The 15186-nt window shown below is 47.0% G+C and overlaps 1 protein-coding gene and 1 non-coding gene across 27 annotated transcripts in view; both read right to left on the bottom strand.

The window, feature by feature from the left end:
- SPRING1 (SREBF pathway regulator in golgi 1) overlaps positions 1 to 15186 on the bottom strand; it is a 337705-nt gene that overhangs the window by 169162 nt on the left and 153357 nt on the right. The window lies entirely within an intron of this gene.
- Positions 13503 to 13608, bottom strand: LOC137204258 (U6 spliceosomal RNA). Its single transcript, XR_010933495.1, has one exon. It is a non-coding gene; the product is annotated as a U6 spliceosomal RNA (small nuclear RNA).

The following is a 15186-nucleotide window of genomic DNA, read 5'->3' on the forward strand; positions in this document are numbered from 1 at the left end:
AGTATCAAGATCTAGATGCTGGTCTGTCTACTACTGCAATTTTTAAGTTGCGAGGAGCACAGACAATATTTTGATATCTTTGCAACAACTGTTAGTGACAGGAAAGTCTCTGTGATTTGCACGTGTGCTGAAGTCACAGGAACTGCTGATGCTACAGGGGTTTGTCACCTTCATTCCTCATAGGAGAAAATGCTGCCTTGCTACTAGAGGTTAGTGAAAGTAGAGATGTCATTTTTTTCCCCAGCTAAACTCATGGACCCCTGCATTGCACCCATGCACCTGCAAAGGGTCTGAGGATGCCAGGTTTCGAACCCATGTTCATCCAGTGGCATTTCCACACACTGTGCTACTTTCCATAAGCGGCCAGGGCTACTGAGAACCTCAGTAACCAAGCTGGGAAGACACCACCTGGGGTCACTGTCCTATCTTGTCCTGTGATTGAGTGCACGCCTGTTCAGTTTTTCCATGTCATCCGAGAAGGTACGGTGATGACACGTGGTGATGAAGCAACAAATAAAGGCAGGAGGGCAGCGTGGTCAAGAGCATGACTGGGGGTGGGGCTGTCATAGGGGATCAGATTCACAATTGGATGCCCCCCACTCATTAGCTGTGTGTCCTTGGGCGGGTCAGTGACAGATCAGGACTCAGCTCTCTCACCTGTGCAGTGGGACTGAAACATACACCCTGGTGGAGTGGCTGTGAGGACCCAATGAGACAAGGGATGGAAAGTTCTGGTACAATGCTGGTGCATGGAAAGCACTCAGTAAAAGACAACTGTTTGAGAGCCACCTTGCACTTTCATTGTTTATCGAGTGCCTCTCTCCAAAGTCCATAGAGTTCAATGGATAGCATTTGAATCACAATGTTCCAGATTGCTGCTTCGCTCTGTCTCACCCCAGATCCCACTCTAGGAAGTGGAGTTTCACAGTTGGGAGAGGCTCCCCGTGAGAAGCTCAGAAAGTTTCTCTCTTCCTCCCAGCCCGGTCCAAGCTGATGAGTTTGGGGAGTGCATATCTAACCATCGGTTGCATGGCTTTTCTTTTCTTTCTTCTTTCTTTCTTTTTGTTAAAAAATTGTCCACCAAAGCTGAGTTGCCGAGTGAATCGTTAAGGGAGCAAATTCCAAGAGCATGAGCTTCTCTTGTTTCCCAGGACAGGTTTGGGCCAAGACAAACCTCAGTGATGCCAACAGCAGTTGCTTAAACAGTGGAGCTCAGAGCTGGCTTCCCGGCCTGGCTTGCGGGGCTCTGTTTGAACTTTCTCCTCTCTCCTTCCACCCAGTGATTAAAGGAACCACATGGAACTTTCTCTTTATGCCTCTTTCCCCTTCCTTCCCCATGCACCCCCTTGGAAAGGCTCCGCAAAGTCCCCATTTCTCAAAGATCCGGGAGCTGTGGCCTCTTGATTTATGTTCACTTGGCAATGTGAGGTTGCAATGGCCTGAGAAGCCTGAATAACTGGAAAAGGGAAATGGAGGAGGGTGGGGCTGATGGGAGGGTCTGATTGTGGCATGAGCTTGGCCCTCCCTCCAGCAGACCAGAGCCAAGGACCCCAGGACCAGTAACCAAAGGAAAATCAGACCAAGTGGCTGGAGTGTGAAAAAGAAGTCAAAGCTGTTCAAAGAAACAAACAACATCTGTCCTTTCTGGACGCTTGGTGACCCCTTGGTTTTTCACTTTCCACAGATCCTTCCTCCTGGCCATTTTGGGTTTCATGTGTAAACAGGGACAATCTTAATCCCTATCCCATTATAGGTGCTCCATAAATGCTATTTGAATTAAGTCCTCTTATAAAAGAAGAGGAAGTCGACTCTTTTTGGTTTGGTTCTGTTATGTATCTTGCCTGGGGCTGCAGTACATGAGTTCACATCTCCGTGAAAGCTCTCACCCGGCACATAAGGTTCTGTTTCCTGAATTAGATCGTGTGACTTGAGGGCAGGAACTATTCTTTCCTTCTCTCCTTCCTGCCTTCCCTTCCACAAATATTTATTGAGCACCTACTATGTGCCATCGTCATCTCCTCTCTACCCCCACTCTAACAATTAGCATGTCTGTCTCCTAATAGGTGCTTAATAAGTGTTGGATGGATGGATGGACAGATGAATGAATGAACAGATGGAGGTTTAGGTGGGACTCCAGAAAGTAAGCCAGGGTCTTTGGTTCTCCTAGAAAGTTGTACACATGGTTAACATCTCAGAATTGGGATCCCAGGCAGCAAAGAGGTGGGCTGGGACTGGAGCCGGGAATAAGGACCCCTAGTTGCCAGTCCCAACTTGGCCACCATCTTGCTGCGGATCTGGGAACAATTTATTTAACTCTTTGGGCTCAAGTTGTCACATCTGTAAAATGAAAACAATCTCAAGACTACTTTAGGGTTTCGCTATTCTCCAAAACGCTTTACCTCCAAACCAATGAAATCAGATCCTTCCATAAAAGATTTATGAGACCACCAGATTCACTCCTAGCTCATTCATTTCTTTGACTATCTCTCCTTGGTCTGACTTGGAATTGCCCATGTCTTTTCTTGTTCAAGAATCTACAGTGGCTCCCAAGTGCCTGTCACATCCAGTATACTTTCCTTTCCTTGGCTTTCAAAAGATTCGCAGTCTGTCCACAACCCACAAACCCACCGCAGTTCTCAGCATTCAGCATTTGGAATCTCCCACTGCAGTTCGGCTGCTTCCTCCCTGACACTGATTTACCTCTGGGCCTTTACTTATGTCCCTTCTTGTTCCATTTATGACTTCTAAATCTTAGTGAGTTCATAAAGCTTCCAGTAGAGTCAACCAAATTTGAATAGATCACCCCAAAATAAGAGCTTACTACAGGAAAGGGAAAAATGACCCATATCTCGACACCCAAAGACAAGCTCTGTGGACATCTGGGTTTATTTCCTTCTAGTCTTTTTTTCTTTTTAAATCTGAGCAGGGTTTTAGGGGATGAACCACATGATTTACTTATCAATCCCCTATAGTTGGTTGGCTATGGAGGCTGTTTGTAATCTTTTGCCATAGTCTATGTGTTGTGAGAAACATCCTGTCACTAAGTCTTTTTACACGTCTTTAATTATTTCCTTGGGCTACATTCCTAACAGTAGAATCACTGGGATTAAAGGCTTTTTGATGATGGTGGTGGGCGTTGGGGGGGAGGTGCATGGCGGGGGAAGAGGAACCACGTTGAGATCCAAATCCCTCTTTGAGTCCAGGGAGCACACTGAATGAGAAATGGCCATCCCCATCTTTTCTTTGGGAACTGGCCAGTTTGACAGGCACCCTGGCACCCTTGCTTCCCTGCCTACTCATGTTCTGGCCCAACATCAAGCTTCTGAGACCTCGAGGAGGTTTTTTAAAGGCAATACGCTAAAGAGAAAACCGCCAGTGTACCTTTAGCTGGGACTGAGGATTCAGAGCTAAGTCTCTCCTGGGTCTCCCCCCACCCCCATCCTCGGTTGATGGAACTGTGCACTTGGACATGTGTGATTGACTGTGGTATTAAGGAAATATGTATGACACAATGTTTTTAAGCTTTTTCCAGCGATATTTATATCACACAAATGGCATGTTGGGTTTTTTTTCCCCTCTCAACCACTGAGAATGAATAAATCAGTTGTCTTAATCAAGCTAATGGAGAGGGCATGGGCTAGAAAGATGGGTGAGAGGCGGCTCTTTGCCTGAGCCTGTGGCTCCCGTATCGGGGGGGCCCTGGCAAAGTCGCTTCACATCTCTGGGTCTCTGTTTCCCTGTCTTCAAGACGGGCATGGTGACATCCGAAGGCTGATGACTTCGCGGGATAAAGATCGTCTTCTAAGCATTTGGAATTCCTTGGAAGAGAGTAGCTGCATGAATTTTTAATCCTCTATTTTCAGCTCTTTGGACCTGCGTGTAGGAGCAGAGCTGTAAACGCAGAGAACTCACCACTACAGTCTAGTTTATAAGGTTTTTGTCTCATACCATCCCATAGTTCTGACCTTAAGAATGACTTAGAATGTGGGGGAAATGCAGTTTGTTGTGGTGGCTGTTATTACTTAAAAATTAATGGCTTGACAAACACAGGGATCACCCTGTCATGCCGAGGTCATGTTTACACCAAGCATACATATTTCAAGCTCCTAAACCTTCAGCAGCACTGAAGGGCAGAATCAGCACAATTCCCACGCAAGACTCAGAATCCCGGGCCAGAATCACCATGGCTCTAAAGGGAGTTGTTAGTGAGTATGCATTCTGCAACCAGAACCTCATCAGCCTCCACATACCTTACGGATGGAGCAGGCTTTTCAGGTTCTAATTCATGGAGACCTACCAACTCCACGGAGAAGTGAAAAAAAGAAAAGAGAAATTCATAAGGATGCAGGACCCAAACTTGGATCTCATTCATTGTTCATCCATCCATCCAACAAGTATTTATTGAGCACCAAGAATCTACCTGGGACTGTGCTAAGTGCTGGGGATACAGAGGATGGCAAAAGCAGAACTGTCCGTGCCTGGGGGGAGGTTGTAGTCAAGTCAAGAAGACAGATGTTAATCAGTAATCACACAGGAAGTGTAAATTCATAACCAGGTTGGGACCGATGAAAGGAAGGCTATGGCACTTAGATGCATCATCACTGGGGAATCTGATCTAGCTTTGGAGACAAGGGAAGGCAGAAGTCACTGTATATACAAGCTCCCTTTTAAGAAAGAGTGGTATATTTGAGGATGTGAAAGGCCAGAGAAGTAAAAGTGAGGGGAAGAGAACTAAAAGATGGAGCTAGGCACACCCATTGGGATGGCCATTAAAAAACAAAAAAGGAAACTAACAAATGTTGGCAAGGATGTGGAAAAATTGGAAGCCTTGTACTCTGCTAGTGAGAATGTAAAATGGTGCAGTCACTGTGGAAAAGAGTTTTGGTGGTTACTCAACAAGTTAAACATAGAATTACCATATGACCCAGCAATTCCACTCTTAAGTATATACCCAAAAGAACTGAAAACAGATGTTCAAACAAAACCTTGTACACAAGTATTCACAGAAGCACTATTCACAATAGCCAGAAGTTGGAAGCAACCCAAATGTTCATCAATGAATAAACAAAACGTGGTCTATCCATACAGTGAAATATTATTCAACCATCAAAAGGAATGAAGTTGCTACAACATGGATGGACACTGAAAACGTTATGCTAAGTGAAAGAAGTTATAAAAGACCACATACTGTAGGATTTCATTTATATGGAATTTCCAGAGTAGGGAAACCCGTAGAGATAGAAAGAAGATTGGTGGTTGTCAGAGGCTGAGGGAGGGCAGAATACGAAGTGACCTCTAATGGGTAAGGGGTTTCTGTTTGGGTGATGAAAAAGTTCTGGACTAGATAGTAGTGATGGCTGCATAACAGTGTGAATCTACTTAATGTCACTGAGTTGCACACTTTAAAATCATTAAAACAGCTAATTTTATGTTATGTGTATTTTATAATAATAATGATAATAATAATAAAAGATGGAGCTAGGGAGGTAGGCTGAGCCAGCTGGTGAAAGACCTGGATGGTGTTTTCATGCTCAGATCAATGAACAGATCATCCTGACTGCAGATGGAAAATGGATGGGAGTGGGCAACAGTGTTAGGATGGGGACCCCTGAGGAGGTGGGAGCATGGTCCAGGAGCAAGATGGCTTGGACCAGAGGGCACAGTGGTGGTGGAGAGAAGGGGGCAAATTTGAGTGATACGTAGCAGGAGGGCTTGGCCATTCCAAACAGACCCAACTCTTCTCCCTCACATACGTGTGTGCACTTATCATTCATGGGGCTTGAAGGGAGAAAGTATGTGTCCTCACAGGGAGTCTGGAAAGCATGCAGGAAGAAGACCCTTGGATTCAATTTTTTATTCTTTTTGCTGCCAGATCTTAAGCAAGTAACTTCATTTCTTCGTGTCTCCATTTCTTCCCCTGTAAAAATCGGGACCCTAAGATCCATTTCATAAATTGTTATGTGGAGATGGGAAGAAATAAGCGTATTGAGAAAACGGCACCTGCCCTAGCTTTCTTCCGGGATTCTTGGGAGACCCAAAGGAGCTGTTAATCTTTCAAAGACCACATAGATCACCCAGGGAAGGCAGCCCACACCGCTGGGGCTGATGTCACAGCTTTCAGAAGGCAGGTCTCTTGAACAGATTTTCCAAAAGCGGCGACTTTATAATAATCTCCAAAGTAACAGATTACAGTTGTTAAAGCTAGGGTAAAAAGACAGAGGACTGTAGGAAGCAGTGGGAGATAAGCAAAGTCGCCGATCACGTTACTGTCTTTCTTCTGTACTCACCCCGCCCACTCCAGCGCGGGCCCCGCCCCTGGCTAAGCCCCACCCAGTCTCCGCCCCCTATTTTAGCGCTGGCCACGCCCCCTCAACTCCCAGCTCCCAGGGTTGGAGGCTCCCACCTGCGCTAAGCATTTGGTACCCGAGAGGGGATGAGAGGGCATTTGATGGGTGAGGATGGGAGGGCTAGAAATTGACAGAGTGAGAATTGGGGAGACGAATCCCTCCCTGTCCCCTGTCTTCACTCACTCCCTTGTTGAGGGCCTTGGCTTTTGCATAATGTAAGTACTTATATAATGCGTGCGCTGCCTCGAGAGCTCTGCATTTGTCTTTCTGTCCTTCATATGCCAATGTGCTTCCGCCTCGGGTCTAGGTTGAAGCTCCTGGAAAGGAGGGTGCTACCTAACAGGTCCTGTTCGACCCCAGCCCCGGGCCAAGGGCCGAGAGAGGCTGGGGCTGGGGCGGGGTTGGGGGACGAGGCGGGAGGAGTGAGAGCCCCACATGACAGGCTTCTGGAACCAGATCCGGTGCCAACTTGGATTCTGTTTTTTCCTTCAATAAAAGGAACTTTTCACTTCTTTTTTCAAAAACGCTTTAAATTTTTTTATTAAAAAAAAAAACGGGTTCCCATCCATCTGATTGGAGGCATCACAGAGCAAAAGGCGAAGCTGAGTCCCGCACACACTCGCGCCACACACACACATACACCCTCCCAAGGTTTTCCCGAACACACACACACACACACACACGCGCGCACCCTCCCGAGGTTTTCCCGAACACACACACACACACACACACACACACACCCCCTCCCGAGGTTTTCCCGAACACACACACACACACACACACACACGCACCCTCCCGAGGTTTTCCCGAACACACACACACACACGCACGCACCCTCCCGAGGTTTTCCCGATATCTACTCCGGTTACAACTAGACGGCCCCTCCCCCCACCTCGCCTTTCCCCTTCCTCTTCTCAATCTTGTGAGGAGCATTTTCTGTGTCTTCCCAAGTCCCCGAGGGGGACCTCCTGTGTTGGAGTGGGATGGGGGTAGGGTCACATAACGAAGACCAGAAAGAACAAATTAGATAATCAAAAGAATTATAGTAATTGCTTTCACTTTCCCCGAGCCCGCTCTGCGGATTCTCTCCCCCGACCCTTCCCTGGCTTTCTGTCTGTCGGGAATACTTCGTCTTTCCAACCCTCTCCCCTCCCCCAGGCTCCTCCTCTCCTCTGCCTTCGCTCGCGCGTTCCCTCTCTTCCTCCGTTTTCTGGTGTGCTGGAACGTTCAGCGGAATATGATGAATGATCACCTGTCACGGCTTGTTTATTATAATGCAGGCAATCAATTACACATCCCCAACGCTGGCCGGCCCGCAGGAAATTTATATGCTCAGCACAAACCAATGTGAAAATGGAATCTCATTTGCCAAATGTCTTTCTCCCCGTACAGCACGATGATTACAGTCTGTGTTTGTTTCAACAGTCGTGTACAACTGACAGTGCCATCATTTACTGCCTGGCTCAGGTCACGTTTCTCTCAGGGTTTATTTATTGTGTTACGAAGGGCAGCACAGGAAAAGGACAAGGGTGTCTGTCAGGGATGCCACTGTGTTAAAAAGTGGGCAGGCTAGGCTGCATTCCTGGGCAGCACTGCAGCCTCAACCCCTGGGCCCTGCCTCCGCAGGCCACCTCCTCCAGCATCCTGTTGCCAGGACTCCTAGGCTCCCAGAGGGAGGCAGCTCTGGGTATCAGAAGCTCTACAGGTCCCAGTATCAGAGGGACCACAGTTTACATTCTGGTTCTTCTACTGTCTAGTTGTGTGTGGTCAGGGTTTCAACCTCCTCATCTGGACAATGGGAGTTTTAATATGCTCCTCGCAGGAATCCTGTGATGTCTGGGGTATCAGAGGGGTCGCTAAGTGTTAGTTCCGGTGACTTCAGATCACGCTTTGGCCACACGAAAACCCACTCATTGGGAAGCCGAGAGGAGAGGTCCCGTTCGAAGAGATGTGAGTTGGAATTCACGTCCTGTGTTATTATCTTCCTCAGTCTCTACTTTCTGAGACTCACCTGTCTCAGGATCTGTTCTCTTTCCAGGTAGAATTTTGCACTTATGTTCCCTCTGCTCTGACACATAGTGTGTCTTAGTGTGACTTTGGGAAAATAAAATGGCCACCTTGCTCTGCTTCCGCTTCTGTCATTGTAAAAATAGGCGTAGCATTCCTGGCCTTTCTAGCCGTGTGACCTCAGGCAGGCCAGTCCCTTTATCTCTCCAGGCCTCAGATTCCTCCCATGGGAAGTGGAGGGAATAACTCCTTAACAAGCCAGCCCAGTCTTGCTGGCAGGATCCAGAGTGCCCATGGTGTAAAAAGTGCCATGTAAACTGCAAAGTGCCACTGTCACCGCGGTCCATCCTCTTTCTGTCAGGGGTTCTGGTTGGTCTTTGGGGTTTGCTGCACAGGCATTGATTCAAATTTGTGGCCCTCACAGCATGTGGCATAGAGTGGGAGATCAGTAAATGAGGAGCACGAAGATTCTCATGGGTATTTGATTGTTCTTTATTGTATTGTATATTTCTTTATTATTCTACGTAGGTATTTGTTTAATGGCTGTCTGCCCCACTGGGATGGAAACTTTAAGAGGAAAGGCACCAGGTTGACTGGGTCATCTCTGTGTCCCCAGCATATAGCCTCAAATTGGCACATCCTAAAGATCAGTAAATATCCGTGGCTTTAATGGACGAGTGAATGAATGGCTACATGAGTAAATTCATTACTAGGGTAATCTCTGCGGTGCAGAGGGTGGGCCCTGGTAAACGGATGTTTACAGGTATCTTCACCATCCCTGACCCTCACAGAATCAGCTTTGTGGGTGCCCAGGGTTACGCATACTATGTGTACTCAGTGCCAGCTGGTGACAGATCACAGACGTGTCTGCCTGGCTTCCTACCCACCCCTCAGACCAACATCCCCTGGATAAACTTCCCATTTATCACTCTCCACCCAATGTTGCCTTGAAATCTCTACACCTCCTTATGGTATTTGGGTCCCCCAAATGTCCAGCACACTGCCTGTCTAAAACAGATGTTTTCAATCAATAAAGATGGCCTTTTCTAAGCACTGATGTATGGAATACAACTTAGAATTCCATTAACACATGCTGGGTCAGGGAAAAAAGTGATTCAAGTTCATATTTTAAAAGCAAAAAATTAACAGCTGCATTGTATATTTTGGTCAAGTGCTTTGGATTTGTGGAAGGGATTTCTTCCCATAAATATAATTATTAGTCCCCATGATTATACTAATAACCAGGGTGATGGCACAGAGCTGTGCCTCCCCAGCAGGCTGGGCTGGGTAGGGCCGGGTATTCCCTCTGCTGACTTGCTTCACTAGTTGACTAACAGACCTTATTCCCCGGCCGAGCCCATCACATCCTGCCAACGCCAGCTTCCCGATGTGGAGGGGGAGCAAGAGCAAGCGCCGTGCGTGGGGTCCTGAGGGAAAAGCAGCCTGTGTTTGCTGCTGCTTTGACAGTTGAGGCTCGGAGAGGGGCTGGCAAACAATGGGAAATGAAACATTTGAGTGGTTGCAAAAAATTCCGTGGGAAATCCCCCCTGGTTGTATTTATGTGCACCAGCAGTGACAAGGGGAGCTGGGGGCTTTCGATTTCAAAGGTTCCTGAGCAGACCACAATAGCGTTCTGAGCTGGCAGTCCCCAGAAACAGCTCTTATGGGCCACAAAAGGCTAGCCTGAGTCTGTCAGGGAAGGTTTGGCCACGTGCATGGCGTTGGCCATGAGCTGCAGTGGCTTGTTGGGAGCTCATCCACAGTTGTAGAGCTCAGGCCTCTGAACCTTCTGCTCTAAGACAAATCCCTCTCAACTTTTCCTCTAGATTTTCCCTGGCCTCAAGAGCCTGGGTGGGGTGGGGCGGGGCTGGGGGAGGTCTCCCTGGGGCTCAGCCCTACCTGCTTATACTGGTGGGGTCTCCCTGGGGCTCAGCCCTACCCGCATAATTCTAGGAGCCTTAGTCCCCTGCAGACCTCTTCCCCACCATCTAATTGAAAAAATCCAAAATTGAGGACTCACATGCATTCCCCTGGCATTTTCCCGTTAATATGGGGTCTGCTCCTGCTTTCTCCATTCCCATTTATAATGGACATTTATTTGTCTTTTGCTCCCCCCACCCCCTTTAGAGAACAAAGTGAACTGATATTAACCAACTCTTGTTCTGCTTTCCTTAGAACTAATAAATATTCAAAATACTTAACCACTCTTGCTAATGTCTTGCTACTGCTGCTGTGATAAAATACATGTGTTTATAGATCCCATTAAAGGTGAGGTTTATGGATTTTTAGAGACACTTAGTAGATGAGAAAACTGAAACTTAACGGAGGTGAAAAGCTTGCCCATTGTAGTAGTCGGGAGGTTTCAGCTGCAAAATGACAAACTCCTAACTTGAATGGACTTAAGACAGATCAAAAATGTATTGAAGTTTTTAACCGAGAAGCAAGGGCTTCTTGCTTCTTATTAACTTCAGGCATTGCAGGATCTAGGCTTTCCTTTAAGTTTTCAGGAATCTGCCTCTCCCCATCTCTTCAGCTCTGCTTTTCCCTGTTTTGGTTTCATTTTGAGATTGGCTCTCTCCACCTGTTGTACATCGTCGCAGAGTCAAGTCAAGGCTTTCTCTTGCTTGCCTCTGTAAAAGTCCGAGGGTCACGTCTGGTGGGTTCTGATAGGTTCAGCTGCCCACTGCTAAACCAATGACCAGGACAAGGGGGCTGGAATGATCTGATCGCCCAGAGCCCAGTCAAGTGCTCACTGCCGAAGCCTAGCTAACCCACAGGGGCGGAGTGAGAGTGAGTGGTTCCCCCAAAGCATATCAGGGCTCCTATCAGGAGGAATGGATGATGGGCGGGCAGAAAGCCATGGTGTCCTATACTCCCATGTCATGCTGCCAAGTGTGACATGGGCAGGCAAGCCTGCACATAGATCTGCCCTCCACCTCCTCCAGGCTGCTGGAGACTACCTCGGGGACCCCCTCACGCTCTATCCAGACCTGGGACTCCAGCCCTGCCCCTGCCCCATGAATTCATTCCAGTTGGCAGTTTTCAAAACACGCATCTTGGGCACTGCTGGAGGGAGGAAGACAGCAGGGGGAAGCAAGGAGGATGGGTGACAGAAGCTCAGCGTCTGGGACTATATAGGACCCCCGCCCCTATTCCAACCATGTGGCAACTCTTGTGTCCATTTGTATATTCAGTTCCCTTGAACAATTTTATTTTATCAGACAGCTCCTCATATTTTTACAGCTTGAAAATCAGTGATTTTTCTACAACGCTTGCCCTCTCCCTCATTCATAAATGAGGAACAATAGCCAGAAAGAGGCAGGAGCCTGACCAAGGCCAGGCGGGCAGCAGCAACAAAATGCATAGTCTGGGAAATCACACCTTGGGACTCCCATGTCCTGCCCTTCCCATGTGCAGCCTTGCGGGTGGGAAAGAGATTCGGGAAAGAGATTACCACATGCACCTCTGCGGTACTTCACTGACTGGTTAGCCAAGAATGCAGAATGGAGCAGCTTCCCAGAGGACAGCAGAAAGAGGGAAACTGTGTGTGGCTTTCTCTCTGCTCTCCAGGTACAGGCAGCCGCTGGGGACTCTCTGTAGGTAAAATCCCACCAGAATGGAGAAAAACAGCCAGATTCTGCTACTCCTGCCTCATACTGGGAGCTTACATCGCATCCCAGAAGAACTTACGTGAGTAAGCCATGTGCTTCTGTTTAAGATATTTACAAACAACTTCTCTTCTTGTCCTCCCGTGTCTCCAGGCACCAGCCCTGCCACATACTTCAAACCCACCTCTCTACAACGCTGGTCACTGCTAATCATCATAGCTAACCTTCCTGAGTGCTTACAATGTTCCCAAAAGTGTATGCTAAGCGCTTGACAGGTATTGTTTCATCGAATCCTCCCAAGAACCCCATACAGTAGGTACTATTATTAGCCTCGTTTTACAGGTGAGGAGACAAAGGTGCAGAGAGATGAATTAACTTCTCCAAGGTGCTCAGCCAGCTTCCAACTCAGGCAGTCAGAGTCAAGCACGAGCTGACGGTTAGGTAGTCCGTGAGGTGCGTGATGAGTGTGGGGGTAGCCGTACCTGTACACAGACAGAAAGTTCTCCATGTCCCCTTACGTCCTCTCCTACACTCTCTTGCCTGGTGTCTCCAGCAAGCACACACAGGGGACTTCAGGAAGAGAAGGCTCCTAAGGTGCCGGCACAACACGGGTAAGTTGGGTAAGGAAAGGCGCGTGGGCTCATTACTTAGACTACCTTGCAGCCGCTTATTGAATTAGTGTGATTCTTAACATCTTCAACTTGGATCTCCTCCAGGCCAGCCAGCTGGTGCATTCAGTACGACTCAGCTCGCCTTAACTCAATTAACTAAGCCAGGCTGCGCTGAACTCAACAAGTATTTCTTAAGCACTGAGCTGGCTGCAGGGGGAAAAAAAAACAAAGGAGGGCAAGACTCAGACTCTGCCAGACTTGGCCCTTAAGGAGATGCCTTGCGCTTTTAACGCATAACACAGTGCCATATTTTCTAAGTACCACCTTCGCTCTCCCCCTGTGCTATGATTTACTTCATATTTTTCTTTAAATAAATTAATTTTTAAGGAAATTAATTTCCTTCTCTAAACTTAAATAATTGTTTAATTACTGAGGTGAAATTGACATAACATAAAAGCAACCATTTTAAAGTGAACAATTCAATAGCATTTAGTACATTCGCAGTGTTGTGTAACCACTACCTCCGTCTAGTTCCAAAACATTTCCATCACTCCAACATAAGACCCCATACCCACCTCCCCTAAACCCCCTCACAACCACTAATCTGCTTCCTGTTCCTATGGATTTGCCAATTCTGGACGTTTCACATAAATTGAATCATATAAGATGTGATCTTTTGTGTCTGGCTCCTTTCACTTAGCATCATGTCTCTGAGGTTCATCCATGTTGCAGCATGTGTCAGTGCTTCATTCCTTTTTACGGCCAAATAATATTCCGTTGTCTACATCCACCACAGTTTGTCTATTGTTTCATCTATTGATAGATATTTGAGCTCTTTCTACCTTTAGGCTATTGCGAATAGTGCTGCTAAATAAGTTTACTTCATTTGTTCATTCATTCATTTCAATATAATTGACATATAATATTGTAAAAACATGAAACACTTCACACATTTGCATGTCATCCTTTCGCAGGGGCTGTTTAATCTTTTCTGTATGTTCCAATTTTTTGGATATGTGGTGCTGCAGTGAGCACTGAATGTTTATTTTAAAAGGAAAATTTAATCACTACTATAAATAGGAAAACTGTATTTTTCTAACAGGAAATAAAATAGATATATAACTATTATAAGTAAAAATTTCACCGGTGTAGCACATAAAATCACCCGGTGTACTCTCAGATTCAGTAGTAAAAAGCCTGGACTCTGCATGTGGTTGGCCTTGACTTTGAATCCTGGTTTTGCCATCTGAACCTGGCCAATGTCCTGTCCTCCCCCAGCCCCCCTGAATATTGCACAGGTTAGCAGCACGGACCCCCGCGCAGTCAAAAAATCCGAATATAACTTTACAGGTGGCCCTCATATCCATGGCTCCTCACGGAGGATTCAACCAACTACAGGTTGTGTAGTACCGTAGTATTTACTGAAAAAAATTGGTTGTGTAAGCGGACCCGCATTGTTCAAGGGTCAACAGTACTTGTAATTGCTTCCTCCTGAAGTTGTTGTGAGAATTAAAAACATGTAAGGTGCTCAGCGCTGTCAGGCACATAGTAAGTGCTCAGTGTGTGAAAGCTGGTAGGTAGGATCACAGGTCATAAACAGGAACAGTAACAGTACTAGTAGCTAACAAAGCAAGTATTTGCCATGTGCCACGAACCTGTGGAGCGTCTTGCATGTGCATTATCTCACATAATCCCCACAAAGTTCAAATTATTATTACCCCCATTTTGTAGGTCAGAAAACAGGCTAAGAGAGGTGGAGCCAGTAGTTGAAGGTCATACAGCAGAGACTTGAGCTCTGGGAAGGTTAAATGACAGTATGAGAAGTAACTCCAAGTCCACTGGAATGTCAGGCTGACCCTGGGCACAAATGATTAATTGCAAAAGGGCTGCCTGGGCCTTTGAGGTCCCAGACCTGGCAACTCACTGCGGACCCAGCCTGGAGGCACCTCCCAGCTGTGTCTTTTCATTGAGTCACTCTTTCTCAGGTCTGCCAACAAGAGGCTCCTCACATCTTTTCTAGTTGACTTACCTCTCACAGTTCATGGGATTCACCTGCCCTCCCTGTACCCCATCATCCCTCAGTGTCCCTAAAATTGCCCCTTTCCTCTGCAATCTCTCCTCTTCCACGTTGCATGGAGCCCTCAAGACTGTCACGCAGCCTCTAACTAATTATCCAGCGTTGGTGCAGAAGTTAGCAGGTCTCGAGTTCACATGTATCCATTACGCCTTCATCAACAGGGATGTATCTGATTCACAGTTTCAGGCTGTGTGGAAATCCTGTCGCACCCAAGGGTGAGACTAGCATCGGCTTGTATTAATTTCCTGGGGCTGCCATCATGAATCAATACAAACTTGGTGGCTCAAAACAACAGGAATTTATTCTCCCACAGATCTGGAAGCCAGAAGTCTGAAGTCAAGGTGGCAGCAGGGCCATGCCACACTCCCTCCAAAGGCTCTAGGGGAGGATCCTTCCTCACCTCTTCCATTTTCTGGTGGTTCCTAGCGTTCCTTGGCTTGTGGCCACATCACTCCAATTTCTGCCTCTGTCTTCACATGGCCTTCTCCCTGTGTGCCTCTTTTCCATCTCTTATAAGGACACTCGTTGTTGGATTT

The sequence above is a fragment of the Pseudorca crassidens genome, chromosome 12, assembly GCF_039906515.1.
Source record: "Pseudorca crassidens isolate mPseCra1 chromosome 12, mPseCra1.hap1, whole genome shotgun sequence".
Classification (NCBI taxonomy): Eukaryota; Metazoa; Chordata; class Mammalia; order Artiodactyla; family Delphinidae; genus Pseudorca; species Pseudorca crassidens.